Here is a 27,141-nt window from a genome sequence, read left to right as displayed (position 1 = left end):
GATTTCATACTTGTCAACTTCAATTCTCCATTCAAGGTGACAAATCTTTTCATGTTAGATGAGTACCCTGATGGAACCTTAATGCCGTACAGACATGCACAAAACATACGTTTCTTTACCCTTGACAATGTATAGCAAGCCGGGGGTAAATAATTCTTTTCATTCTTCCCTTTATCCTCAACATTCTTCTTTGACGCATCTTTGGCCATTCCCCTTCCCTTGCTCTTATCCTTCCCTTTTTGCGAATCATTTTCATCTTCTTTTCTTGGTTCCTTCCCGTTTCTAACCTTTTCTTGACGCCACAATTCTGGACGAATCCCCATCTCTCTCAAATTTAACCGTGCACCCTTTCCGTCCTTTGTTTTGCCTTGGATATTCATAAGCGTTCCTAAAGAACATTAAGACAGTTCCTAACGTCATGTTCTCTCCAGTACGGAAGCTTCCAAAAGATTGATTCTTTCTTAAACAGAGCAGTTGAGACAACGTATTTTTTCTGATTTTCCAAACACTGTTCGTATCCCTTTGACACGAGTACAAATCTTACCACCAGTCAATGGATTAAGCGCAGTATCCTCTTCCATTGTTCCATCGAAATCTTTTTTTGCCTACGGTACGGGTGATCACGCCTAAGGAACCTTTGAATCCGCAAGTAGACATCTTTGTGAGAATGAATAAGGTATACGCTTGATGTATCATCAATTCATATGGGGCATGCTATTTTCCCTTTAACCTTGTACCCACACAAGTTGCCATATGCAGGGAAGTCATTCATGGTTCATATAAGGGCTGCACGCAATATGAACATATCGTTCTTATGAGCATCGAAAACGAAAACCTCTTCGTCCCACATCTTTCTCATGTCGTCAATAAGCGGCGCAAGGTAAACATCTATGTCGTTTTCAGGTTGCCTAGGCCCCGTTATTAGCGATGAAAGAATTACATACTTACTTTTTATGCACAGCCAAGGAGGCAAATTATAAATCACTAAAAGTACCGGCCATGTTCTGTGTTGGGTACTAAGAGTGCCAAATGGATTTACCCCGTCCATGCACAACCCAAGCCTTAAATTTGTGACTTCATCACCAAATTTCTCAAACTTCAAATCAATGTTCTTCCACTGTGGAGAGTCAGCTGGATGCTTCAGCATTCTGTTTTTCTTTCTTCCCTCTGCTTACCACCTCAAGTTTTTAACATCTTTTGGTAATGAGAACAGACGCTTAAACCCTGGAATAATGGGAAGATACCATAACACCTTAGCAAGAGGTCCCTCCGTACCAGGATTGCAACTCAGGCGCTTGTAGCGCGACCGCTTGCATCGTGGACATTGTTGCAATTGTTTGTACTCATTTCGATAAATAATACAGTCATTAAGACATGCATGTATTTTCTTATACTCCAAACCAAATGGACACATGAGCTTCTTTGCGTAATAGTAAGCCTTAGGAATTTCATTCCCATCGGGCAACATATCACTTAATGCGGTTAACAAAGAAGTAAAACTAATGTCCGTCCATCCATGCTTCGACTTAATGTTAAAAAGTGTTAGCACGACCGATAATTTGGAGTATTATTTGCACCCAGGATACAAAGGCTTTTTGGAAGCCTCTGATAATAACTCAAAGACTCCACCTTCAACACCATGCAACAATTTATCTACTTGTTCATCCTCGACCTCATCCGCCTGATCATCATCGGCTCCATCATCACCATTATCAACAATATAGTCGTCATTCTCGTATTTGTCGTCCACATAAATCTCATTGCTTCTAACACGCACATCATTCCGATCAAGATCCCCACGGTACTCTCCACTTTCTCCGTGCCAAATCCACACATGGTATAAATGCCTAAACCCACAAAATAATACATGATCTCTAATGATTTCAAAACTATCGACCACATTCACATTATTACAATCAACACAAGGACAATAAAGGCCTTTGCCACCCAGTTTGCGTTGATAAGCAAAAGCCCTCTCGCAAAACTCTTGAACCCCATTCCTAAATTCCAATGTATCGCGTCTACCATACATCCAACCACGATCCTTTTCCATTTAGTAAATTGTCTCTAAACATATATAGCAACATATAATGAATAATGTGTAATTGCTACATATTTTATGTATATTTAATTCAAGTACAAAACATGAATGTACCATTCATATAGTGAAAAAAAGCATGTTTCCAAAGGGTCCTTTTCACTCCAACCTTACCAATCCTAGAATTTCTACTCTCACTAGTGAATGTATGTAAACTTTCCAATTTTAAGAAAAATCCGGCAGCATTTCCCCCTAGTTCTCCATTTATACGATGTAGATAAAATATTACCCACATATGTACCCAGAGAACATAGTGAGGAAATGGTAAGCCAAGATGTTCCTTAAAATAGAAAAGAAAACATACATTCACCACCTAAGTGAGAGTACACATTCAAGAACAGTCCCAACCGGGGACTATTCAAGACTTTCTCATTCCTAATGAGAAAGCCTTGAACGGGTATCTAGGCATATGATGATGCAAGTATTCTATATATTGTTGTATTTATTTGCAATTAAACAATACACAAGTTGCAATTTCGTGAATAAACTTTTATTAAATGGATAATTAGAAAGAAATATAGCTAAGTAAAGTTTATAAGTCATACCAATATAGAAACTACCCACTTGAGCTCAATATGTAGTCCTCAAGCTAAACTCATGCTTCAATTCACAAATCTATTAAAAAAAAACAATAAAAAAAATTAGGTTAAATATTATGTATGTACTATTTCTTTCTCATAACATGTCAATTCACCAATATATTTATAAGCTAAAACACATCATTCATCGAACTAACAATTGCTAAACTATGTATTCACTACTTTAAGTCATCTAATTTATTCAAAATTGCTAAACTAACAAGGTTACTAATCTCTAATTTTTTCAAAATTACCCATCAAAACAACTTAAACGCAATCATTCATCCATTCAAAAATTCATCTACTTTAGTAACAAGGTTACTAATCTCTAATTTATTCAAATATACCTATCAAAACAACTTAATATTAACCATTTAATCATTCAAAACTTCAACTAAATTAATAACAAAGTTTCTAATTTCTAACTTATTTAAAATAATCCATCAAAACAACTTCAAATTAACCATTAAAAGTAACATACCAAATTTCAACTATTTAACTACCAAGGTTAATATATATTCTATAATTAATTCAAAATTATCCACCAAAACAAATTAAATTAACCATTAAAACATAATATAATCCAACTAATTGAGAAAAATCACTAATATTTTCACAAATTCCCATTAAAACAACCTTAAATTGCGAAAAATTGGAGTATAATTATATTCAAACCTAAATTTTATTTTGCAAACAATGATTCAATATGCAAAACACATTAATATAAGTACATAATTAGAAAATAATTGTGAAATAAAAAAAAAGAAAAACCTTGAAATTAGTGAGGAAATTAGCTCGGTGGTGGAGGAGTGCAACAGCAGCAGGTGGCGCGGCAAACTTAGGGCAGCAGAAGCACGATGGCGTGGCGACCTTAGGGCTGTGGCGCGGGGAGCTTAAGGTGGTGGCGCGCCTGGCGGTGGCGGGGCAGGGTCCTTTAGCTTCAACACCTTCACAATGAGTGCTGGGCAGGGGAGAAAGAGAAGGGTGGGGCTGGTGGCCGGCTGGTGGTGGCGGGTTAGGGGAGAAAGAGAAGGTGGTGGCGGGGCTGGTGGCCGGCGTCACTATGAAAATGGATCCTTGAGGGTTTCGGCTCTCGAATGAAACAGTGAGTGAATTAAAGAGACAAGCTAAGGAAGAAGAAAGAAAGACTTAGGGCGGGTTTTTTTTTTAGTGCACTAGTTCAGTGGCACCGGTTCAAACCGGTGCCCTTTTTATTTTTGGCACCGGCTTGAGCTGAACCGGTGCCTTTTCTCTTTATATAAAAACCCGCCCAATTTTAGGCAGGTTTTTGCCACCGGTTTGGCCTGAACCAGTGCTATTATGGGGTTGTGTTTTTGTATTTTTCTACTAGTGTTGGCGCCAAGCTCTGGCTTTAGGCGCCAGACTCAGGCGTGTGGCGCTGATGAGCTCTAACTCCGAATCCTTTCCAGATTGAAATTGTACCGATGTTTTGTATAAAAAGCCTCCTGGTCACCCAATTTTCTTCATAATTTCGCATGATTAAATATAGTCTTAGCATTAGAATAAATAATCATGTCTTTAATTACTAAGAGTTTTACCAACTTCACTCATGAATGGTGTCGGTCTCTAACTTCCAAGGAGAGAAAAGAGACTTTTTTCACATGGGGGGTATTTATGGTGTCAAGGGGGTAGATCTTGATGTAGACTTTATTCTTACCGCCTTAGAATACTGGGTTGTGGATACTCATTGTTTTAGACTAGGGTGTGATGAAATTAGCCCTTTGCCGGAGGAATTCGGTGCTATTTTAGGCTTCCCTGCATTAGATCTTTCATTAATCCCTAGAATAAATGAATATTATTATAAGGATTTTGAGCGCTTCTTTAATTTAAAAGACAATGATCTAACAAAAATAGTAGATGGTAGCGTAGTTAATTTGAAAGAATTTGCACGCCATTATTTTGGAGTGTTTTCATGTTTATAGAAGAAGGGCTTTTCTCTTTTGCATGCTTAACCAATATCTTCTCACTAGTGGTAGACTAATGCGGGTCAAGCAATTATATCAACTGTTTTGGAGCAAATTGAATCTGGGAGAAATTCAATGCCATTAATTGTTGGAGAGACTATGCTTAGTCTTGATGAATTGAAGAGAAATCCAAAAGCACCTTTTTGGGGCTCTCCAATTTTATTACAGCTAGAAAAATAATATTTTTAATTACAGAAATCAAAAACATATTTTTGTATAGTAATACTAATTTATTTGCATTGAACTTTTTGCTGATGTGGCTAATGGAGAGACTAGAATTAATTAGCCCTAATGACAATGTTGAAAAATACACTTCAAATTTCTTTGTGAGAAGAAAGAAACGCTTCACTAAGATGGGGCGCCATGAATGAATGAAAGTCTTTGTCTCTTGTAACTTTTCCATCAAGTGGGTCATCCCTTGGTGAAAAATAGAGAAGATGGTTGGTGTCAACAAGCAACCCTTTTGTCATCTTCCAAGTTTGACCAAGATGACTTTTTATTATCCCTGTAGGGTAAAAAGACAATACGACCTATTTCAAACAATTCCTTTTGGGGATCTTCGTCGTCCCTATGAATTCCTTGTTTCTCAAGAAATAGAAAAATTGTTGCTTCTTGGAGTGCTAGACCTTTATGGGGAGTAATTATCCAAAAGGTTCCTCTTTCCATGCCCAATGATGTGAAGAGGTGGCTTCTCAAAAAACCTTCAAAGGACATGAAGAAAAATTAGAGTAAATATGATGTGAAGAGTCATCTAGGTGACAAAGTGATTCTCGTTAAGGAATTCTTGGGTTAAAAGGTTGAATTCAAAACACCTACGATGCCTAAGAAGAAGAGCTCTACAAAGGATAAAGGGAAAAGAAAACCTGACACTTCAGAGAAGAAGGCTTGGGTAGAGAAGAAACATGGAGTCCTAGCTAAGGGAGAAACTATTTACTCAAAAATTAAATGTAGGTCCTCTAAATGATGCCTACTAGCTAAAGTCATGGATGATGAAGAGGATGTAGACAAAAATTGGAAGAGAGCAAAGAAAGAAAAAAGATTAAAGCATTGCTTAACTTTCAATTATTAAACTTAGTTTTAAATTTAAAGTTATTTTGTTTTATTTAAGCTTTATTTAAATTCCATCAATAATGTAATTTGTTAGTTTATTTCATTAATGAAATTTCAACTTTTTTAATTAAATCATATCCTTTAAACTTAATTTATTAAAGCAATGAAAACTGAAATTTTAATTTTCCAAAAATTTTTTAGAGTATGGAAGTCGAAAAATTCCGAAAATCACCGAAATATTCCCAAGTACTCCCAGAAAAATGGTGCCGCTTCTTCACGACTGGCGCCAGCTGCGGCAGTCTGGCGTCAGGGGACAGAAACTGTCGTATGGCGCTAAAGTTAATCGGTTGGCGACGGATTTATTTTTTAAATCTGGGATGCGAGGTTTGCAAAAAGTAAAGTGGCCACATCCTTAAATGGTTGCCTACGTATCTTTCCTAAGGAATCAGGCCAAACGTAGCTCTCTTGAGTATCATACTCAAGTAATCATGGGTAGTACTTTTTAAGTTGGTCAAGATTTGTCATGTTTAAGAACTCATTGCCATCCATATCCGTTAATTTTGATGCACCTCATGATAGGATTGTTGTAAAAATATAAGGTCCAGACCAATAAGGCCTAAATTTTCCCCTTGGATCTAAAACATTTTTCCTTAATGCTTTTAACACCAAGTCTCCTACTTTGATGTTTCTTGTCTTGACCTTCTTATTAAAATGCCTAGCCATACGAGTTTGATAGCATTGAGTATTATGTAGAGCTTCTAGTCGTTTTTCATCAAGTAGAATTAGCTCCTTATATCTCGCCTAGTCCATTCAACTTCATTGAGTTTACTTTCTAATGCAATGCGTAGAGATGGTATCTCTAACTCTACAGGTTGTACGGCATCCATTCCATAAACCAAGGAAAATGGCGTATTTCATGTTGATGTGCGAATTGACGTGCGATAACCCCACAGTGCGAAATGAAGTTTGTCAGGCCAATCCTTGTAATTTTCTGTCCTTTTCTTGATGATAGTCTTTAGATTATTATTAGCCGCTACAACTGCTCCGTTTGCTTGAGGTCTATAAGGAGAAAAATGATGGTGTTGAATGCCATATTTTTGTAACAATTCTTCACAATCAGCTCGAAAATGAGTTCCAATGTCACTTATCATTTCATGTGGGACTCCATATCGACAAATAATATTCCTTTCAATGAAGAGAGATACATGTTTTGCAGTGAGTTTAGCATATGATTGTGCTTCAACCCACTTTGTGAAGTAATCAATTGCTACTAGGATGTCTTCATGACCTCCTGTTCCTGGGGGAGTAATTTTACCAATAATGTCAATTCCCCATGTAGAGAATGGCCATGGTGAAGTGTAGGTGTAAAGTAGAGATGCAGGAACATGTTGTAAATTGGCATAAATTTGGCACTTAGGACATCTTTTTACATATTGATGACAATCCTTATTCATGGTAGTCCAATAGTATCCTTCTCGCATTATCTTTTGGACTAGCATTTTGCCATTAACGTGACTTCCACAAATGTCTTCGTGGACTATCCTCATTGCTCTTTGAGCGTCCTTTTTTCCTACACATAAGAGAGCTCGACCCTTAGGTACCCTTTTATGTAACTCGTTTTCTATAACTACGTATTGGAAAGCCAAGAGTCTTAATGCTCGTTTTGCTCTTTTATCAGCATGAGGAGGGTATTCTCCTTTGGTGACATAATTAAGTATATCTGTGTACCACGGTTCTTCTTCTTCTTCTTCACCTTGGATAACTTCGTCATCTTCTATAGCTTGAATATAAGCCGGTTTATGCCTTTTCTCTATAGTCAGAGGCATTTGTTCGATTTCCGTAGGAATCCTCACCATTGTGGCTAGTCTTGCCAAAACATCAGCAAATTGATTTTTTTCTCTAGGTAGATACGTGTATTCTACCTTCTCTAACTGATTGGTGAGAGTTTCCAGATAAGTTTGGCAAGGGGCTAGACTTTCGCTCCTTACTTTCCATATTTTAGAAATCTGGTTGATGATCAATAAAGAGTCCCCGAATATTTGTAATTTCTTCACTCCCAATGCCAAAGCTGTTTCAAGGCCTACCACGCATGCTTCATATTTAGCAGCGTTGTTGGTAACGTCAAAATCTAGCTTTATGGAGATTGGAACATGCTCTTCCTTAGGTGATACTAGTAATACTCTAACGCCACATCCCTTTTGGTTTGAGGCTCCATCGAAGTATATGGTCCAAGTATCATCTTCTATGACCATCAAGTCTTCGTCTGGAAATCCATTGTCGTGTATTGGTGTTGGATCTTCTATTGGAAAGTCCGCTAGAAAATCTGAGACCACAGATCCTTTGATAGCCTTTTGAGGCATGAATCTTACATCGAACTAGGCTAAGTTTACTATCCATCTTGATATGCGCCAATTGAGTGTAGATTTCTTGAATAAGTACTTGAGTGGATCCATTCGGGAGACTACAAAGACTGTATGCACGAGCATGTAATGTCTTAACTTAGTTGTGGCCCACACCAATGCAAGGCACAATTTCTCAAGTGGTGTATAGCGTACTTCATACTCGAGCATCTTTTTACTTAGAGAGTAGATCGCATTTTCTTTACCTTCTACTTCTTGTGCAAGCATGGCTCCCATTGTCTCTTGGGTGACTGTGAGGTACAACCTAAGAGGTATTCCTGGAATTGCTGGGGCTAAAACGGGAGGATTTGCGAGATAGGCTTTGATCTTTTCAAAGGCTTTTTTACAGTCATCATCCCATATTACTGGTACATTCTTTTTAATCTTCTTGAATATTTGTTCACATATGGTTGTCAATTTGGATATGAAACAGCGCTTATGTATTGTAACCGGCCAATAAATCCTCGAATTTGCTTCTCGGCTTTGGGCGGTGGCATTAAAATGATTGCCTTGATCTTGGTAGGGTCTATCTCTATTCCTCTAGAGCATATGTGGTAACCCAAAATCTTGCCTGAGGTGACTACAAAAGCACACTTGGATGGGTTCAACCTCATGTTGTATTTCCTTAGCCTTTCAAAGAATTTTCTCAAGGCTACTTGATGGCCTGGGCGATCTTTTGATTTCACAATCATATCGTCCACATATACTTCAACTTCTTTGTGGATCATGTCATGGAGCAAGGCAGTCGCTGCTCGTTGGTAAGTAGCACCCGCGTTTTTCAATCCGAATGGCATTACGGTGTAGCAGTAAGTACCCCATGGTGTTATGAAGGTTGTTTACTCCATGTCTTCTTGTGCCATAAGGATTTGATTGTATCCCTCGTATCCGTCCATGAACAAGAGAAGTGCATGATTTGCTGTATTATTTACCAAAATATCGATGTGGTGCAAAGGGAAGTCGTCCTTTGGACTTGCCTTATTTAGATCTCGATAGTCGACACACATTCTTACCCTTCCATCCTTTTTTGAAACTGGGACGGCGTTGGCCACACATTCGGGGTATTTGGATACCCTGATAAAACCTGCAGTTATTTGTTTTTGCACTTCTTGTTTTATTTTAAGAGCTACGTCAGGTTTCATTCGACGCAACTTTTGTTTTACGGGTTTCATTCCAGGAATTAGTGGTATGGTGTGTTGAGCTATTTCTCTATTAATACCTGGCATATCTTCATATGACCAAGCAAATACAACGATAAACTCTTTATGTAGATTGATTAAATCGGTTCTTTCTTTTTCATTATGTGTTAATCCAATTTTAACTTCTCTTTTAATTGTTAAATCATTTGAGATATCAACTGTCTCAGTTTCCTTGATTATCGGTGTTTTCTTTTCAAGTGTTTCCATTGCTTTAATAAGTTCTTTGTCATTTTCATTGTTAGTTAAGCAATGCTCATCATCTTGGGTTAAATAAAAGCACGAGGAGTAAGAGGAAGAAGACATATTAAGAAACTCATAAATCATTACATCGAAAAGAGATATATATGTCCTCAAGGACTTGATTACTAACTATCCTAGGGGAAGAGAAAGAAGAAGGGGGTGCTACAACTAAGGACTTAGATGACTCTACAGGAAAAGACTCTGACTCTGACTCCGACTCTGACGACTCTTCAAACATCGGTCCTTGCCCTATCGTTATGGAGATTCTCCTTCCGCCAGGAGTAGTCACCTTGGTTGTCTTGCGCCACCCTTGTAGTGATCCTTCAGCTGGATTAATGAGCTTCGAGGGGTCAAAGTTTTTGCTTTGTAGGACCGTTTAAATGAGCAATGAGTTATCTTCTATGTACGTCAGCTCATCTTTTTCTCGCCCAAATAGTAATCCCATGACATTAAAGTCAAAGCATGGGGGTGCTTTCTCCTTGGGGATAGGAGTTGGGATTTCATCTATAAAATAGCAATCTAGGAAAATTTCGAATCCCGGTCGCCTTATGCCATTTACAACAAAAGGTTCGGGAAATTCGTAGCATGGATAGTCCTCTCCTTCTTTTATGAATTGTCCATTGAGAGTAAGAGGATATTGATCCATTGGGATTGCTTTCTTTTGGATGCGAGCATTCCTACGTGCCTTAGACCTTTCCTGGGCTTGCTTGAGATCTTCCCAAGTCGGTTCGAAACCAAGTCCGAAAGTGTCTAACTTAGGGTGGCCAAGTAATTCCAGCGATTTTGCTATTCCTTTCTTCTTTCCTAGAATCATTCCAGGAAAATGCCCTTGTGTCTTCAGAATAGCGTTTATTGTCATGTTTGAGTGGGGGTCGTGGCAGAGAGGGGTCCTTTTATCCTCCTCGTTTAAGGAGACCTCTTCATTAAAGCCCCACAAGTATTCATCGTCTTCATCGTGCTCCACATTAATGATTGGATTTTCTATAGCTTTAATCCTCATAAGTGAAGCATCGATCGTGATAGGTATTCCTCCAACTATGGCCTTTACCTGTTGGTGGAGATATGAAGGGACGACCTTTAGGGAATGAAGCCAAGGGCGTCCTAAAAGTAAGTTGAATGAAGCTTTGATATCTACCACTTGAAATGTAGTAGCGTGTTCTATCGCTCCCACCGTTATATTCATGGTGATCTTGCCAAGAGCTTGACGAAGAGTATTATCATAAGCTCTTATTCCTTATGTTGACGGGGTTAAGTCTTCATCCCTTATGCCCAGCATCCTCACAGTTCTGAGTGGACAGACATTAATTGCCGATCCATTGTCTACAAGAGTCATAGGGACGTTCATTCTCTTGCAAACTACTGTGAGGTTTAGTGACTTATAATGCTTGTCACCTTCGTAAGGTAAATCCTTGTCAGAAAAGGTGATTAAGTTGATAGGACTAGGGAGATCACTCGTAAGGAAGTTAGCCAACCCCTCAGGAGTGGTGTAAGAATCTATCCCTATCTTATCCAAGGCATTCATCACTGCCAACCTGTGTTCTCGAGATGTTGCTAGAAGCTTCCATACATTCATCTCAACCTTGGTTTTCTTGAACTGTTTGACAATATCATTGTCTTCTATGATAGGTATGGGAACTTGCTGCGTAGTCGGTACAGGTTGTGTTGAAATGGGAGGTTGCATTCTCCCTGATCTTGTGAGGACGTTTATAGATGAATCTTCTTCATCCCAAAAATTTCTTAATGGGTATATGACTGAAAGTGGAGGTTCTTCCATATCCTTAAGATAGACGGCTTCATCATCGCTGTCCCAAACCCCATTGATGCTAATATCTTCTTCTTGTGGAATTTGGACTAGCTTGTTATCATTAATCATTTTCTGAGTTAAATCTTTAAATTTAAAACAATTTTCAACAGTGTGACCCCCTGATTGATGGTATTGACAGTAGAACCTATATGTCCCCTTTAGCGATTCAAATGGTCTCTATTCGAGAGGTTTGGTCTTGCCACTCTCGGAGAACATTTTGAACATTTTAGCGTAGGAAGTCCCAATTGGAGTATAGAGTTTATTACTCTTCTTGGGTCTATCAATTACTTGTAGAGAGAAAGGTTTCTTCTTCATAGGTGGAACCTTATCATACTTTTTGTGAAGCTCCTCTCATTGTTTCTTTGCGACATCGAAAGCTTCACGTAGCAATCTTGATCCCTCCCACATGGATAATGTAAGCAACCGTACATCCTCTTTGTTTGTTGGTTCAGGAAAGTTATCCATGGCATCGAAAAAGATATCCTCATCTTCTTCGATAGCATTAATTTCTTCAATAGGTTTGATGAGAGATGAGGGATCAACCTAATTTTCTTCATCATAGATGGCCAAGGAATGAGCGAGAGGTGCATTGTTAATGCTTGGCTTCTTACTAGCAGGAGGCAATGGCAGTTTGTTGTTATCAATTAAATCTTGGATAGCTTCCTTAAGCTTCCAATAATTTTCGGTAAAATGGCCCCTACCTTAGTGATATTTTCAATGTGAATTGGGGTTCTAGTTAGTTGTCCTCTTCTGGACTGGTGGGTCCCCAAATGGTGCAATAGGAGTTATAAGACCTTTTGCATTTAGTCGGTCAAATGCAGTGTCATAACTCATACCTATAGGAGTAAAGTTCCTCCTAAATAGTTTCTTTTGTCCTTGGTTATTCATAGCAAAGAATTCACTTAAATTAAAGGTGCTAACATTGTTTTAGTGGGTGGTTTTGGAAGAAGAAGGATTGTCGTTCTTCTTGCCTTTCCAGCCACTAGTGGAGTTACTGTTTGCAGCTTTCAACTTAGCCAGGTCGTCTTCAATATTAATTCCAATGTCATAGACGGCCTTGAAGGTATGGAGATTATTATGGTATTTGATATGCTTGGAGTACTTCTCTTGAAGGTTCTTGATGAACAACCTCACCGACTCTTTCTCGTTTGGTACTTCAATCATCTCAGCAGAGGTTTTCTACATTTGTTGAAGAAAGAAGTGAAACCTTTGTGTCTCCCCAAAACCAAACCCAGTGATGAATACCTTTCACGTCATTTGATTATCGAACAAAGTGAAAGTGTGAAAAGTCTAGTGATGAGAATGTTTTTATTAAAATATCTCTTCTTTCTGTTTTTGAAAATATTTCTTTTCTTACTCTATTTATAAAAAACGTGCATTAAAGTTTATTTTGGTCCATGACATAGTTCCAAAAATGGTTTAGAGGATGGGGCATGAAAAGACCTTTCCAACGATATATTATAAGCCAAATTTCGATGAATAATGAGGAAGTTATGGCCAAAATACTAAACTAGGTCCAAACCGAGTTTTACCTACGGCCCAATGATCATGTGGAGGGTCCAAAGGTTTAATCCTATTCCTAAACTAACTAGGATTACTTATAAGCTTCTATAAGTTTCTAAAAGATCTTAATTATCCCTTTTGAAAAGATAAGATCAAAGAATTTGAGTTAAATAAAAACTTTCCTTTTTTAAAAAAACTTTCCTTTTTTCTAATCATAATTATATTCGAATTTAAAGATGTTCAAAAACAGTCAGATTTTATTTTCGTGGCTCATAATCTTTATCCAAATTTTATATGGTTGGATAGATCTTGAAATTCTCTCTCCAATGATATATTATAATATTAAATCCGAGTTGTAACGAAAAACGATATGAATGGAATATGAAACTCTGTCCAAAACTGACACCCTTCCACTATTTCGGCCATTTCGTTTTATATACAAAAGATTTTAATCTGATTCTAATTGGGTTGGAATGTAGACTTCAAGAGCTTTCCAAAGACATATTATATGCCTTATTTGGACTTTCGAATCAAACGATATGATAAAAACAAAAACGCGTGAAACTGATTATTAGTGCCTGAGGACAAGCATTAGCGCCTGGCGCTAACCTTTAGCGTCTAGCGCTAATGACCGGCATCTGGCGCTAATCGTGTTTTACTCTCGTTGAAACTCTGATTCGTTTTTTTATCCATCCGACTGATTTTCTCTATAAATAGCCTCTTAAAATTCTGTTTTCAATCATCAAACATCAATTCTCATCAAGAAATTCTTGATTCACACTATCTTTTTTAGCCTAGCTTTTTACTAACACAATTCCTCATACATTAGCACTAGACATATCTAGCATGATCGAAGTTGTCTTCGCCCCACACGTGAAAGGTTTTAATTTCTGAGGGTTTTGTCCCAAATCTCTCTTTCAATTATTTAATTTAATTGTTTATTTTTATTATTTCCCTTAAAGTTACTAATGTGTGTATTTTGTTATTAGAAAGAAATACGAGGCATCTAAGTAAGTGATTTAATGGTTTTATTGATGTTATGATATAGAAATCATGCTTAGATTGTTATTTTTATTCCTAGTATCATGTTTAGGATGTTCTTAGTATCATGTTAGGATGCTTTCATTAGTATGATGTTTAGGGTGATTTACTTATATAAATTATGATTCCTGCGATGCTTCCTATTTTCTTTCCTTATATTCATGTTACTATCATGTTAGGGTTAAAGCTTTGATCATTATGGCTTAGTGACATGCTAGGGTTTGTTATTAATCTTTTTAGTATCATGCCTAGGATCTTGCTATTATTATGCATTAACACATGATTATTATAATTATTTTTATAATTGTTATAATTATTATTATGATTATTATATTCATTTTTATTGCTTGATCACACATTTTATGCATGTTTAAAGAGAATTTGTACTTGTAATCACGCTTATATAAGATAATTAATAATCTTGTTTTGGGGTTATTTGATTATAATTCAAGTGATCGCCAATAATAGATTTGTTTGTGCATTAATATTTAACCAACATAGAAAAACAGGTTTAAAGTTAATCCTATTGATTGCATGTTAGTCAGAAAGCGCACATGAATACGATCAGAATAAAGTAGAGGCCTATTACTAGGGCATATTTAATCTCTTTTAGGTTTAATTTGTACCTTCTTCCCCGAACTACAAGTCATGGTTCCAGACCTATTGGAGTTTACAAGTTTTTAAAACTTGTTGGCGATTCTTTTGCTCCATCTTCTTTCCCTTCGGACGCCACCATGCTTAAGTGTATGATCACTGTGGGGTTCAGGCTAGGGATAATGCTTGAAATATTTCCTACAGTTTTTGGCGACTCCAATGGGGAGGATTTCTATTTTGATTCGTTAAATTTATTTCGGCAATTGACAGCCTAAAGTCGTATCCCCAAATCAAAAGTAAATACCTAAGTCCTCTATGTAAAGTAGATAGGGAAGTAGGGTCGAACTCCACAGGGAAACAAGTTTTTTTACTCCTAATTAATTATTATAATCTAAATTATCTAAGTAACTAATATTTTTGGGAATAAATTCTATAATACGAAGAATAAGTTTAGGGAGAAAAACAATAATAAGAAGGCCTAGGGTCACAGGTTCACCAATAATTAATATTCCGGGATAAAACATAATAATTAATAATTAACATTGCACAAATAACATGATTAACAGGCTCTCGCAATTTATTAATCAACATAGATCTAACAGGCTCTCGCAATTTATTAGATCTAAGTTCCTATTAAAAATAGCCTTTAATATTAAATTAACATCTACTCGATTCATCAATTCAATATTGCTAAACATTCACAATCAAATTACATCTGCTCGATTCATAATCTAATTGCAAAGAATTAAAACAATTCAATAAGAAATTATCATGCAATACCAATAATCAATAATAACAAATTATCCCTTCATATTAATTATGGATCCCCATAAAAACTAGAATTAAACTACTCAGACATAATTAAATCTAAACTAAACAAATAAATAAAACAAAACATAATCAAAGAAGTAAATGAAATAGCTGAAATTAAAAGAGAAGAAATTGTTACCAAAAGAAATCTGGATTAATGAAAGTAATTAAGAACAAAAGTTGAGAGAGAATTTAAGAGAGAGAAATATCCTAAGTAGAGAGAGAAAATCTATAAAGAAGGTAATCCAAAATTACGTACATAATTCGTACTTAAACATTCCTCAAAACAAAAATTAAAACTAATCTAATCGAGCCCTTAATCATCGGCTCTCACCGATCCTGGGCTTCAAGAGTGGCCGTGTCTTTCTAGCTTCCGTAGTTGATCCATAAAAACCCGGGAAAATGCTCCAAGAGTGCAATTTCCTGTAAAATACAACTAAAACTACGAAATCACTAGAAAACACAAATTAGTAATAAAAGTGGCTCTAAGGAGCCAAAAACATTACTAATTATGACCGCGGGACAGGGGTAAAACGCTATATAAATGGGACATATCAAACTCCCCCAAGCCAAACCTTTGCTTGTCCCTAAGCAAAGAGCTCATCAACGAACATATAAAACATGCCTCATCCCAATGACCAAAATCAAGCACAAACAATTCAAGATAAATCTAATGAACATGCTTCAATGTCAATCAATCTCATACATCTAATTATCATTCATCCCCAACAATTGTCAAGTAAAGTAAACCACATGAGCATATAGAATTCAAGACTAGTGCTCACGCACTTAACTTTCATTTATGTGGCGAGTAAAAGATGTACTCGATCGCTCTCCAACCAACCCCTTTATTTGTAAACAATGCCCACCCATTTCACACTTTCGTGTATTTAAAACAATGAACGCTCAACCTACTAGTCGACTCGAAATATGTCAAATCATAACTTGCATTGATAAACAACACTTTCACATTCACACAACTCTATGCACAAAGGTCGGAAGGTCTTTAAAGCTTGTAATGTAAGGCTAGGGTAAAGGGTAGGAAATATTTGGGAAAATGTGAGAGAAAAGCTATGCATTAAGGGAGCCAAATCCTAAATAAACCCATGATCAAAAATAAATGATGATCATATATCTCCATCAACATAACTAACTCCAACAAGAATCCACCAAATACAACTCCAAACAATATAAACAATCCTAACACTTACAATTTTCACTCATAAAAATATGATAATGTAGAACTTGAGTGAAATGCAAACTTTGAACTTATTCTTTTTCTTTTTTTTTTTGAATTTTTTTTCTTTTTTTTTTCTTGGACAACCTTCAAATAGAACATTTGAACATATGAAACAACTTTTTTTTTCTTTGCTCTTTTTTTTCTTTTTAACTCATATTGGAAATTTCAACTTTGTAACACAATATATCAATATTTTCCAATCATAAAATCAAAGAACAATCACTCTTCTTTTATTCCCACATTGTGCAAATAAAGTGCACACCACAACTCCCTAACCTCACCAACTAATAGCTCCCCCAAGCCAAGCTTGGGACTAGTAACCAATGGGGCTCATATAGGCTTGTAATGTGGCTAAATAAACAATAAAAGGGCACAAGCAACAACATGGGTAACAAGAAGGGAACAAATGTATCTAACATCGTCTGAAGGCTTCCTAAGAGAACAAATGCCTTCGTCCTTCTCAATGTGCATAATATTGAACTATGTAAACATTACTAATAGTTGCAAACCAATACTCAAATTCATTGACATACAAGAACTATGGAACTATCACACATTCCTAACCAAATCAACTAGTCAAGCACTATATTCACAAATAGTTGGCAAAATTGACGCATGTTTAGGAATCCAAACAATTAAACTTCAAATCATGATCAACAAATTCACAAAGCTCAGTATGATATACCAAGAATCAAAACAATATTTTCTAAGTATGGGACACAGGGAAGCATGATTTACAATTCATTCGAATGTATTTTTGGATTTTTTTTTATTTTTCAATTTTTTTTGTATTTTTCTCATAAGGGAAAGCAAATAGAAACTACACTAAAAAGCAAAAAAAACTATACTGGAAAGCAAATAAAAAGAGAAAAGGAAGAGAATTATCAAGCGAAAGATCACCCCCCTAAGCCAAATCAAGCAATGCCCTCATTGACTTGGGAATGTAGCCTACTCCTCATCCTCGTCCATCCTCGAATAGCCCCCTCCATTGCTAGGACCGGCTCCTCCATGGCTCGGACCACCACCTCCATAACCCGAACCACCTACAAAGTAGTTAGGATCCACATTCCCCCCAAGCCCACCAAAAGGAACATCGGTCCCATAACCATGGACCGATGAGTAGTCCACATAGGTACCGTAGGCACTTGGGTCCGTGTATCCTCCTTGAGGATATGGGAACCAATCGGGAACAAGTGATTCGGGGGGAATAGCCCCCCGACGTGAATAGTCATCGTATACTGTGTACAAACCTCTCCCGACGTTCCTCTCCACATACCCCACCCGTCTATCTAGAGACCCAACTCTAGTGTCCAAGTTCCTAACCATACTCTCGACTCTCCCTTGCCCCATCTCAATCCTATCCAATTGGCTCCTAAAAGCCAAAAAGTCATAAGGGGCGTTGGGGTCAATGTTATAGTTGGTTGAGGAAGTGGGAATGTCATATGTGTAGGGTTGGGGTGGTGGTTGGTGAAATTGAGGTTGTGGTGAGGGTGGTTCTTGGTGAGACGCTTGGGCCTCACCTTGGTTGCCTAAGTAGAAGGTGTAGGAAGGTAGACCCTTCTCAAACTTGGTCAAAACCGGGTTAGGCAAAGTAAAAGCATTGTCCCTTCTACCCGATTCCCTTTGAATCACCCACCAAGTCTCACCTCCTATGACGTTTATCCAATTTAGGCCACCTAAATAGGGTAAGTCCATAAGTGTTGGGCCGGCTACCTTTACCTCGTTGTTAGGGACAAAGTTAAGGTGTTTGACTGCTATGTGAGTTACTAGACCACCAAAATAAATGGGTACCTGTAGGCGTCGCTCGAAGTGCGCCTACGTTAAAAGCATGTGTGAATATGCTTGGCACTCTTAGGAAGTTGGAATTGACGTATACGATTAGGGACAAGGAAAGTAGGGAGCCGCCAACAAGTTTTTAAGGAACTTGTAAACCGTTCACGGATCATAAAAAGGCAACCACGATAAGGGACAACGATAGGTAATAACGATTGACCCGTGAAGGTTACACCCCATTCATAATCCATGAGATTAATAACTCCATATGGTTCGGAACAACGAAAGGAGGATCGGGGATGATGGTACGAAGTGAGTCATGGAGTCACATTCGCCCGTATTGGCCTCTACTCGATTCTTATAGTGAAAAGTGATTCCTGCGATCTCAAAGGCAAGCAAACAAAATATTCAATTTGCTATAAACTATTATTAAGCTAAATTCGTTGAATATTAAAGCAACACATAATTCTAAAATATTAGTGATCACTTGATTAAACAACAAGATTAAAAAAGAACCTAAACCGGTTGTCCAAATTATCTTATTAGGCGTGATTTCCAATTACATATTCCCTTTAAACATGCAAAATGGTGATCAATAAATATAATAGAATAAACATTAATATTGGAAGCAACTTAACAATAATAATGTGAGTCAAATCAAATAATAATAAACCTAATCATGATACTAGCTATATAAAAATAAAATAAGAGTAGTTAAATTAATTAATTACTCACATTCCGCGCGTTCCTTTAAATTGCTACATCATGAATAAACTGTTAGTAACTTCAATAAAAAAAATAAATTAAATATATCGAAATTAAATTAAATTAAATTAAATAAAAAGTAGAGTTGATTTGGTCCAAACCCTCAGTAATTTGTACCTTTCACGCCTTGGTTTAAGGACGGAATCTCGGGTTAAGTATATACTCCTTGGAGTGCTTAGGGGAATTGTTATGGAAGAATAAGGATACTAGAAATTAGGTTAAAGAGGGAGAAGAGAATAATTTTTGGTGTAAGGTGAGAGAGAATGATTATTGGTGCCCCGTACATCAGAAATGAGGGGGTAGTTATAGAGAAAATGTGTTGAGGGAGCACACGGAACCCTAAAATGATAAAAACCCTAAAAAAGTATCCCGCTACACGGCAAAGTGTACCGTGACACGGGAAATCCCACCGTCAGACGGGAAACTTTCCCGTGACACGGTACAAATTTGCGTGACACGGGAAATATTTAGGTTACGGGAAGTGAAAACGCGTTTAGGGATTACGCGGAGAAAACACGGAGCAATCCCGTGGCACGGGATGTGCACCGTGACACGGGAAGAAATGTCGTGACACGGCATTGTCCACCGTGGCACAATGCAGTATGCCGTGTCATGGTGTAAAAAGTACGCGGAAATTACACGGAATATTCCCGTGTCACAGAATGGGCACCGTGACACGGGAAACTGCACCGTGACACAGTGCAAAATCCCGTGACACGGGGGAAAATTGAGCAAAATTACAAAAATGGGCACCGTGTCACAGGAGCTTTTGCCGCGTCGCGACATTTTTGCTGCTGCGCTGTAATTTTAGTTTTTTACCCGTTTTTAAAATAATCGTAACTTTTGATCCGTAACTCGGAATAAAGCATATAATATATCATTGGAAGCTTATCATGTGTTATCCAACAAAGTAATAATCAGCTTCTCTCAGTTTTGCGATGTGGAGACGAAAAGTGGAAAATAGGTTATGGTTTAGGGAAATGAGCTAGAAATGGGATTGGTTCATGAAATATATTGCATAGAACATAGATTTAAGCACTCCAAAGATTAAATACTCAACTCGACCAATAATGGCGGTGAAAGGTTGTTCATCTTCGAGTTTGGTTTTGGGGAGACATTTTTAGGTGTCTACAGAAGCCCCCACTTTGACTGAGTTTTTAGAAACGCCAGTTTCGAAAACGATAGTCAAAGTAGTCGATAGGGACGGAGAATGTTTAAGACGTTCTGCTATCCTAAATCACTCTGTATACGTCGATACCAGCAAAAAATGTTAATTCCACAGATAAAAAAGTAAAGGGATAGAATGCTTATCTGACACCAGTGTATCGGTGACAAATGAGTTTGGTATTTTCCTATGCTTGAAGGAATCCACCGGATGACGTTTGTTGAAATGCTTTCCATGCTTGAGGAAAGCCGACAGATGTGTTTGGTAGCTTTCTAAGCCTGAAGAAACCTACCGGATGACACTTTCCATGCTTGAAGAAATCCACCGATAATGCTTTCCATGCTTGAGGAAAGCCGACAAAAGAATTTGGCGATTTTCTATGCTTGAAGAAATCCACCGGATAATACTTTCCATGCTTGAGGAAAGCCGACAAAAGAATTTGGCGATTTTCTATGCTTGAAGAAATCCACCAGATAATACTTTCCATGCTTGTGGAAAGTCGACAAATGATGAGATTGCAAGTCTCTGTGTATCGAGAACCTTGCGTCATGAAATGATGGTGGTTCGATTGTCCCCGAACGTGGGTTGTAGATGGTCCGCTTGTCCCCGGACGTGGGCTGTGGTTGGTTCGCTTGTCCCCGAAGGTGGGCTGTAGATGGTCCGCTTGTCCCCGGACGTGGGCTGTAGATGGTCCGTTTATCCCCGGACGTGGGCTGTAGATGGTCCGCTTGTCCCCGGACGTGGGCTGTTAATGGTCCGCTTGTCCCCGGACGTGGGTTGTAGATGGTCCGCTTGTCCCCGGACGTGGGCTGGTTGTAAATGGTCCGCTTGTCCCCGGACGTGGGCTGTAAATGGTCCGCTTGCCCCCGGACGTCGGCTGTAGATGGTCCGCTTGTCCCCAAACGTTGGGTGTAGATGAGACCTGCAAAAAATAAAAATGCCAATGGACTCGTATATATTGTGATTGACTTGACCATTGACTTGACCAAGTTTGACTTGATGTGACATGACATGTGTATGACTTGTGAGTGTGTGTGTGTTTATGTATGTGTGCAGACACAAGCAAACGAAGATGCAAAAACAAAAATTTTCCGTCAATTTTTGTTATGACTGGAGGGTACCGACTTTCTCCCGAAAAAGAAAGATGTGAAAACTGAACTTTTATTTTCGAACTTCCCTCGATGAGAAAATTTTGAAAAAGTTTTTTTTAAACTTCCCCAAAAGAAAAGACGCGAAAAAAGGAAAGAAGTATTGAACTTCCTCGTTGAGCAAGGCAAAATGAATCGCATGGATTGAATTGCTTTTCTTGAAAGTAATGTATGCATGATGCATGTCCTTAGGCCAGGAGGCTAAGGACAATTACATCATATGACACGATGAATGAACTAAGGTCATGGAGCTAAGCATCATATATGGTGTAAAGAAACGATCTTGAACGTCACTTAGGTCTGGAAGCTAAGCACGTATACAGATGAAGTGATTATTGCATAATGAACGTTGCTTAGGTCAAGGAGCTAAGCACGATATGCTTTGTATGATTAAAAATCATTGATATATAAATGTTTCTCAGCACATTATACGATGCATGAAACAATGAATATTGCTCAAGTCAGGAAGCTAACCAAGTATACAATGTTTCTTCTAATGAATGTTGTCTTTAAATATGATTAAACATGCACAGTGTTGAAACAAGATTTCATGATAAGGGCTCTTAAAGGGAAGGATGATTGATATGGATATGGATGTGTGAGTGAAGTGTGTGAATGTGATACTAAGGATGGCTGCAAGGGTTATGGTGATGGAAAGAGATGTGAGAAGAGTCAAAGATGATGACTCTTTAGGCTGGGTAGGCTAAATGATGTGGGTTCAATCCCCCAAGTCTAGCTCTAAATTGGTAGGGGTAAGCATTGGATATTCTTTGACTCGATCATGCATGGATATGAATATGAATGTGGCCGCACCTCGATGAAAGGTTGCCTACGTATCCGTTAGGAATCAGGCCGAACGTAGCTCTAACCGAACTTTACACAAGTGTATGTACACCTCAAATAGGTCTTTCAAGGGTTGTAATGTGGTTAAGTTGATGGTTTAAGGAAGAAAGGGATAAAAGGCTCAAGAATCGAGAGAATCCCCAAGATGTGTAATTTTGAATTTGAAAATTTTGAATTTTGCAAGTTATTTTCAACTTTTTTTTTTGTTTTGAATTTCTTTTTTTCTTTTTTTTTTATTCTTTTGAATCAATGTAGACAATCTCAGATCATGTGATCCATCACTCACTTAGCATTCATGTTTCTTAGGCACGGTACCAAGCACTCGATGAGAGACGCAATTTGAGACGTGTTCATATCAAAGACATTGGAACACTTGCCTTTAGACATTGTTTTATTGTTGCTTTGCTGCTTTCTTTTTTTTTTTTTTTTTTACTTGCTTTTTAAATGTTATACAATTACACATCTTCCAATCCCAGGGTTAAGTGAATGTGGGTTGAAGAAATGAAGGCGAAACGTTAGACGAGGCTCAAAATGGTTGATGAAGAAATGGAATGTGAATGAACGGTTAACAGGGAATGACATGGTTGCAAAGGTGCCTCAAGTCATTAGTGTACCTTGGGTTTAGTTCGGTAATTGATTTTTTTTTTTTTGTTTTTTTTTTTTTTTGAGAATGAATGAATGAATGAAAAAATTCTATGATCGAGATGTAAAGGAAAATTGCTCATTTTATTAATGGAAAAGGTGAACGAAACACATGAAACATATAAAAATTCAAAATGGAAAACCTATGCTAGACATGAATGGGGAATGGAGATGAATGATAAAGAAAGAAATCATGAAATCTTGCACGAAGGATCTGCTGTGCGCCTTGTGTTCATTACTTCTTGCCGCCTGGAGGGACATGAAGCTTGTTTGCATCCATCAAGTCTTGAATGACGTCCTTCAAATTCCAACATTGCTTCGTAGTGTGGCCCCTTCCTTGATGGTACTTGCAATGGGCATTGGGATTCCATTTGGTGCTCCTTTCTTCAGGTTTTGGCTCTGGAAATGGCCTAATAGGTGTGATCAAGCCTTGACTATAAAGGCGATCAAAGGCCGCATCATAAGTCATTCCTAAAGGAGTGTAAGTTCTTTTCTTCTTGGGAAATGGAGCATCAAGAGCTAACACTTCATTGATTTCAACTTGGCTTATATTGTTGGTAGTATTTTCGTGCTTAGAAGACGAAGAAGAAGGATGGTCGTTCTTCTTGTTTTTCCAAGTGTTATTATTGTTACTACCAGTAGTCTTTATTAGCTCATCCTCGATATTGATGCCGATGTCGTATACAGCTTCGAAAGTGTTTAATGGAAGAAATTTGAGATGTTCCCTATATTTATGAGTCAGATTTTGAATAAAGAGGCGAACCATCTCTCTTTCTTTGGGAGGATCTACCAAGAGTGAAGCTGTTTCCCTCCACCTGTTCAGGTAAGCGGTGAAGCCTTCATTCTCTTTTTGTTTGAGAATGGAGAGTTCACGTTCAGAAGTTTTGGTTTGAATGTTACACTTGTAACGATTCATGAAACTGTCGGTGACATCTTGCCAAGTCGCAGTATGCTTAGCATCTAAGGAATAAAACCATTGTTGGCAAGCATGTTCTAAGGAGAGAGGGAACACCGTAGGAAAGAGTGTTACGTCCAATCCCTTAAGAGCCATGGTTGCAGAGAACGCCTTCAAATGGAATATTGGATTGTCAATAGGCTTGAACTTTGGAATATCAGCAGTGGAGAACTTTTCAGGGAGTCTGTCCTTCACATCCAAAGGAGTGGGAGGCCGTTCCACATAAGTGAAATCCTCAGAAATCTTACTCATTTGTTCTTTCAGTTTGTCAAGGGTGGAAACAGTGACCTTGTTTTGTTCCATGGTAGTGACCCTAGTGGTAAGGGTTTGCATCATGGAAGACAGAGCCTCGATGGATTAGTTGATGTTCTCAATATCTTCTTTAGTGGCCATTGTAAGGTGATGAGTAATGGAGATGGCAAAGTTTTCTTTGAACGCCTATTAGATCTGAGAGATTGTTGCAGTAATGACTCGAACCGTATTAATCTATCCCTGTTCCTTGACCAAGTATTGTGAAATAAAATAATTCACTTAATTGTTTGACTTTTGTTCGAGATAGGAAAGGAAGGAAAAAATAGACATTGGAAAACAGGTGAGAAAACTCCACTCATTTTTTTATTATGAAGAAAAAAAAGGGTGCATGAACCTAATATACGATCATAAACGACCTGGTGCACGACTCGAGTCGGAACATAAAGAAAGTGTGTTGACTATACTTGACTCGTGAGTGAATAAGTGATGTCAAAAGACTCGTGGTATGATCGTATGGCTAGACATGTGAACAATAACAAAAATGACTGACGCGAGGACCAAATTAACACGGAAGACTTTAAAAAAAGCTGATTGGACTTATTTCAAGGGCACCGTGACACGGAAGACTGTACCGTGTCACGTGACGAGCTGCCGTGACGCGGTGGGTTTTTTTTTTTTTTTATTGCTGCAGGTCCACCGCGCCACGGTGGACTGTGCTGTGGCACGGGAATGTTTACCTCGCCACGGGAAACTCCACCGTGCCACGGTGGATGCTGACTTGGCACGGGGATTTTTTTTTTTTTTTTTTGGAAATCCACCGTGTCACGGTGACCGTGACACGGTAGAGTTTCCCGTGGCGCGGCAGACTTTTTTTGTTTTTTTTTTTTGCTGCAGGTCTACCGCGCCACGGTGGACTGTGCCGTGGCACGGGACTGTTTACCGTGCCACGGGAAACTCCACCGTGTCACGGTGGATGCTGACGTGGCACGGGGAATTTTTTTAATTTTTTTTTAAAAAAACTATAATTTTGAAATTCTAATTGTTTATTTTTAAAGGGAGGATACCATCCGACTTACTCCGAAAAAAAAACGACACAAAAAACAAGACTATCCTAAAATACGGTCAAAAAGTAGTGCACGACTAAAGAAAAAAGTGTGTGAACACGATATGTGAGTGATTAGGTGAGGTTATGGATGCGTGTTTTGACCGTACAGCTAGACATGACACCAAACCGGACACAACATCTACATACGTACGCGCAAGAATAAAAAAAAGACTGACAGGACACTTTTCCTGGGCACCGTGTCACGGTGCAGACTGTCGTGACACGGTGCAGTCTACCGTCAGTTTTGTGGTTTTTCCAGATTTTAACCGATTTTAGGTCCGTACTAATTACTATGTGAGAATAAAAACCCTCGGTCATGGGTTAAACAAAAGAGTAAACACATGAAGGTTAGAACCAAACAACCACATAGCATTTAGGCACGATGATGTAAAAAAAGTTCGCAACCTAAAGTCAAGATCTATGTTCATCTATTGGTCAAGCTTTGGGTGTCAAAAGGGTACCATGGTTAAGAGTTTGGACGCGTTAGCAAGGCAGCCTCCCTTGAGGGTGTATGCCAACGGGCGGCTCCGCGAGTTCGTGATGAAATCGAACTCGACTCCATGGTTTGGGTGAATTTAATAACTCGGATGACCCCTTATTGCCATGAGCGTTTTTGGGTCGATAGAGCTTAAATTCCCTGGGGCTAAGACGCACGTAAAACACATACGTTTTTTCAGAAAAATCGAAGGAAGTTGACTGTGCGAAGAGAAAATAAGCCACCGGACTGATTTTAGGACTGTCGTGGCACGGCAGTCAGAAGATCTGACTGGTGCCCTGTTTATCTAGGTCAAGCCCTGGTTTATCTAGGTCCAGCACGACCTTCTTACCACCTTGTAGCTCAGGTTGGAAGTGGAGTTAGGAGGGTTTCCTCCACATCTCTAATAGTAGCGCCCTCATGATACACTTTCAATCGTTGGCCATTTACCTTAAACTCTTCACCCTTGTCATTGACCAACTCTACCGAACCAAATTTGTTCACCCTTGTGACAGTGAAGGGACTGGACCACCTAGACTTCAACTTTCGTTGGAAAATCTTTAATCTAGAATTGAAGAGAAGAACCTTATCACCCGGTGCAAACTCTCTTGGTAAGATCCTCTTGTCATGCCACTTCTTGGTCTTCTCCTTGTAGATTCGCGCATTATCATATGCCGACATTCTAAACTCATCTAACTCATTGAGTTGGAGGAGTCTTCTCTTACCTGCGACCTTAGAATCCATGTTAAGCTCCTTTATCGCCCAAAAAGCTTTGTACTCCAACTCCACGGGAAGATGACATGCTTTACCATAAACTAATCTATAAGGTGAAGTATCAATTGGTGTCTTCAATGTCGTTCGGTATGCCCAAAGTGTGTCATCAAGCTTCATACTCCAATCTTTCCTTGACTTGGCTACTACCTTTTCTAGAATCGCCTTGATTTCCCCATTAGAGACCTCAACTTGACCACTAGTTTAAGGGTGGTAACTAAGCCCGGTTCTATGATATACACCATACTTCTTTAGGAGGTTATCCAATTGTCTTTCATGGAAGTGAGTACCTCCATCACTAATAATAGCCCGTGGAACACCTAATCTCGGAAATATGATCTTCTTAAAGAGCTTGATGACTACCTTGGCATCGTTTGTTGGTGAATCTATGGCCTCGACCCACTTGGACACATAATCGACGGCTACAAGTATGTAGCAATTCCCATTGGAAGATGGGAACGGCCCCATATAATCAATACCCCAAACATCAAATATTTCTACTTCAAGAATCCTGGTTTGGGGCATCTCATGCCTCCGCGAAATGTTGCCAGTCCTCTGGCAAGAGTCACAAGCCTACACAAAAGTGTTAGCATCCTTAAACATAATGGGCCAATAGAAGCCTGACTCATTAATCTTAGCAACCGTTTTATTATGGCCATGATGTCCTCCATAAGGTGAAGTATGACAACTGGTAAGAACGCCATGAACT

The sequence above is a fragment of the Chenopodium album genome, chromosome 3, assembly GCF_948465745.1.
Source record: "Chenopodium album chromosome 3, dcCheAlbu1.1, whole genome shotgun sequence".
Taxonomy (NCBI): domain Eukaryota; kingdom Viridiplantae; phylum Streptophyta; class Magnoliopsida; order Caryophyllales; family Amaranthaceae; genus Chenopodium; species Chenopodium album.
This window is presented reverse-complemented; position numbering follows the sequence as displayed.